The sequence below is a fragment of the Emydura macquarii genome, unplaced genomic scaffold (assembly GCF_026122565.2).
Source record: "Emydura macquarii macquarii isolate MOO-44397 ecotype Brisbane River unplaced genomic scaffold, CSIRO-AGI_Emac_v2 contig_1002, whole genome shotgun sequence".
Taxonomy (NCBI): Eukaryota; Metazoa; Chordata; order Testudines; family Chelidae; genus Emydura; species Emydura macquarii.
This window is the reverse complement of record NW_027131139.1, coordinates 713,673-717,841: the sequence shown is the minus strand read 5'-3', so window position 1 is coordinate 717,841 and position 4,169 is coordinate 713,673. Positions and strand designations below refer to the sequence as shown.

General features: G+C 51.7%; 1 long non-coding RNA gene across 1 annotated transcript; it reads right to left on the bottom strand.

The window, feature by feature from the left end:
• Positions 1–334: 334 nt before the first annotated feature.
• Positions 335–3,228, bottom strand: LOC137150660 (uncharacterized). The gene is made up of 2 exons (XR_010919045.1): positions 3,118–3,228; positions 335–1,878 (listed from the first exon to the last, which is right to left on the bottom strand). It is a non-coding gene; the product is annotated as an uncharacterized lncRNA (long non-coding RNA).
• Between the last annotated feature and the right edge of the window lie 941 nt (positions 3,229–4,169).

The following is a 4,169-nucleotide window of genomic DNA, read 5'->3' as shown; positions in this document are numbered from 1 at the left end:
CATCTGGCAGGAGCCTGCAGAGGGGGACTGGCTGAGCCCCAACCGAGAGGTGGACACTACCGATGGTCAGTACAGGAGAAAGCAAGAAGGGAGAGGCAAAGGACATGCCCCAGTACTATGGGATGGGTTTGGCTCATTGAGTTCATGAATTCTGTTTGCACTGTTTCCCAAACAGATGCTGTGTTACTTCCCCTCTGTTATTAAAAGGCTTAGTTTCTACACTCAGGCTCTGTGCTTGCGAGAGGGGAAGTATTGCCCTTTGGGGCGCCCAGGCGATAGCGTGTGATTTCCCAGTGGGTGGGGGACCGAGCCAGTTTGGTGTGGTATCAGTGACAGGGACCCCTAGATATAAAACCCGGCCCTTGCTGCTGCCAACTCTGTCTGGCAGAAGTGTTACAGTTTACTTGACCGGCTTTGTGGGTGTAGGCTCAGGGGGGGACTAAAGAGTTTCTCAGAGATACCAAGATAAATGGCAGGGAGATGGATGGAGGGACACAGGAACACAACTTTCTCTAGTCAGGGCAGGCTGGGTTCCAAAGAGTGACGTTACCTAGCCAGGAAGCATTGATAGCCTGTGGCTCAGGTTTTGAGAGGGAACTGTGTGGCTCGCTTTCTGGAGGGGAGAAGTCACAATTAACCCCTCAGGCATAAAAGAGGAGGTGACAGAGACTGCATAAACTCCTGTCCCCGATTTTCAGGATGCTCACCCTGATGTGCCGGTGGATGTTAACTCTGCCTCTTTAAGACAGGAGGCTCCAGTTTCCACTGAAGAAGAAGGTATCTGAAAGCCTTCCATCCAGCTTGCTGGCAGGGGAAGGGGAAATTCCCCCAGGCAGATAAAACACAGAGGACACCTGTGCTGCTAGAAACAAAAACTGCAAACACTTTCAACCCAGAGAGAAAACATCACAACCCTCTAGGACCAGAGGGGTGGGGGATGATTCAGCGTTGGGAGTGGAGACCACTGGATGACCCCAAGGAAGGAGAAAGATTTTGTGCACATGTATAGTCCTGGGTTGGGGGACAGATCCACAAAGGGACAACTGGCATGCAGGATCCGCCCCCCAAATTCTTATTGCACCAGGGCCTGAGACACCAAAATCCCAAGGGTCCATGTAGGGGGAAACATTGGATGGAAAGAAAAGCCAGGGACTAGCCACATGCAAAGGTCCATAAGGTTATTGAATGGAAAGTGGGGTTAGACCAACCAACCCCAAAACCAGACTGCCTGAAGAAGGGGTGTGGTATGATAAAGATATTTGTAAGCACCCATCTATGATAACAAATTTGGTACTGATGCAAAACTTTGTGATGAAAATTGGAATATTCATGTTCAACCTTGTAGCGAGATACATTATGCACAGTTACAGCATAATGTCGCTGGAGTAGCTACATAGGCATAGCCTCTTCCATTACTGGTCTCAGTATCAGGATCACTTCTTACTCTCTGTCTGGTACGAAGGATGGCTGTCCTCCAGTGTGCCATCCCCACTTGGTAGGTCGCTACACACCACTGTGGACTCAGTGTCCTCTATATTTTCCAGTAAACAGTCAAACTCCTCATAAAAGAGACAGGAAGACTGGGCATTCCCAGAGGTACTGTTAGCATCCTTGGCTTTGCAGAAGTCTGTCTTCAGCAGTCTGCATTGTTCTGCTGTCCAGTTGATCCCCAACTCTTCCAGAAGCTCATACATAGCTTTACAGACATCATTTTTTGTGCTCTTGTTGAGGTTGAACATCTTGCTTTCCTTGCACCAGAGGTTAACCAGAATTCAGCTGTGTTCCTCTGGCCACTTGGCAGTGTGCTTGATGCAGGACTTTTTAGGGCTGGCCATAGCTAATACACATGAGGGTTGACCATGTTTCCTCTTGAGGAGTCTGCATGGAAATAAAATGCTGAATGCTGAGCATCTGCATATGAACAAGGAGGTTGCTTCTGAGTCCTGAGAAGTGAGTAGGGAGTTTTGGGATGGAAGGACTAGGAAGCACAGCCCCAGAGGATTCTGGGATAGCATTGGAAGACTGTCCAGACGTGAGTCTGGTAACCCAGACTTGAACTGCATCCACACTGCAAAATGCCTGGGTTTTGACCCCTGCCATAGCAGGACTTGGGCTCTGACCCAACTCCTTAACAGGGTCCACAGGCCCAAATCCAGAGGGGTTTGGGGCCTGAGCAGATAGAGAGAGGCATGGGCTTAAACCTGAGTTAGAGCCCAGGCTAAGTTAGAGCCCAGGCTGTGTAGACATACCAATTGAGGTATGCAGAAGCCTTGACTGAAACACTTCTGCCCTGCCCAAGAGAGAACCTCCTTGCCTCTGCATCTGTCCAGTGACCAACACAGACTCACTTCCAAATGTAGAGTGTCCCAGCCCGCAAGCCCTGAGTTTGAAACATAACTGTATTAGCTACAAACTCCCCTATGAGCCCTTTGGTCTTGTCAGGTGGCTTCAGCCCCCTCCTTTGCTTGAAGCAAGTTTTACCAAATAAAGTAACCTCAATTGAGAGCTTAACTATTCCCCATTCACCTTGCTTCCAAGACCGCTAATGGCAGGGGTCCTCTTTCATGTTAACACTTCCTTGCAGTTCCTTCCAGCACCCTACATGAAACCTACGACCTGGTCTACACTTAAAAGTTTAACCTGTACAACTACTTTAATGAAGAGTGTGTTACTGGTACAAGCCTTAGAGTGGGATGCAGTTTTACTGGAACAGAAGTGATTTACCTTCTCTGTATGGGAATAGCTATACCTGCATAAAACACTTTTATAGCTTGTGGCAAACAGCCAGCTTCATCTTAGTGGGTCCCACACTTTTGCCTCTCTTAGTGGGCCAGGGCATCACCAGGTACTCCATCTCCCCAGGGAGCAGGGTAGGGAAACCAGGCCACCTGCTCCTCTGGGTCCCATCCCAGGGGCCCTATGAGCAGCAGTTTTGTGCTTCTGGCACCGTATTCACAGCCACAGTCTTTTCCCCTGGACTACTTTCCCCTTTTGTCCTTCTGGCTCCTCAGGCCCTGCTCCCTTACTGCCTGGGGGTGGGCTTCCTTACCCAAGCCCCCATGCCTGGGGGGTATCACTGTCCTGCTTGGGGAATCGTCCCCCTTCTGGGCCCAGTACCTTTCTCTACACTCTTCTCTGCTCCTCTACACAATTCTTATCTCCTCCATCACCTTCACACAACTCTGAATTCCTTTCTGCAGCATAACTTCATCTCTAGCTCACACACTGTCTTTCTGGAAGAGAGGGTTTTTATCAGGCACCTGGCTGGGCCTTAATTGGCCTCAACTGCTCCTAATTGTCCTCTGATGACTCTGGCTAGGCTGCAGGAAATAGAGCCCGGATCATTCTGGGCTTTCCAGACCTCCCATCCTTTGAGTACTCTCCTACAGCTGCCGAGGGAGTCACTGCTGGTCGGAAAAGCTCCTGCAGCTGCTGCTGCTGCTGCTGCTCTTGCTTGAGGGCCCTGCCAGCTTCCCCACCACCCTCTTGGCTAGCTGGTTGGGAGGGAGTGAGTGAGTGGCTCCTCCACAGTCACTGCTGCTGCCGCTACCACCACCAGTGATGGGGCCTTCCCAGGCTGGCTGCTTGCTGCCACCACCGCCTGGGAGCTTGCTGCTGCAGCTCGTGCGAGTTACTGCCTGTGAAGAGGCCGATGAACATTTTTACCATCACCACTGCTGCTGCTGGGGCAGTGTTCGGCGGGGGGATGCTTTTTTTTCTGGATTGAGTGACTACACCACCTCTGATCTTGTGGTGGTGGGGAAAGGTACTGTTGCTTTTGTGGGAAGAGGGAGGAGCAGCATGGAGCCCTCCCTCTGCTCCCCGCCCCACCACCACCACCACCCTTGCCCCCACCACCACCACCAACCACTGCTCACTTCGCCTCCTCACCCTTAGCTGAGCCGCTCATCCCCTGGACCGACTGGGATAGCTGCAGCAGCAGGGACTTGTTTCCACCACCCAGGCCCACCTGAACTCATGTGCTCTCCCCTCCCACCGACCTTCCTCCTCTTGTCTGGCTGGAGGACTTCCCTCACCCTCTGCTTTGCCCTCCGGTGGTCCCAGAACAGCTTACCCCCCCTTCCCTTCCCCTTGCAGTCTGCCCCACCAGCCCCTTTCTGCCCATTTTTGCCCCTCCTCTTTCTCCCTCAGGTTTCCTTAGTTTTCCT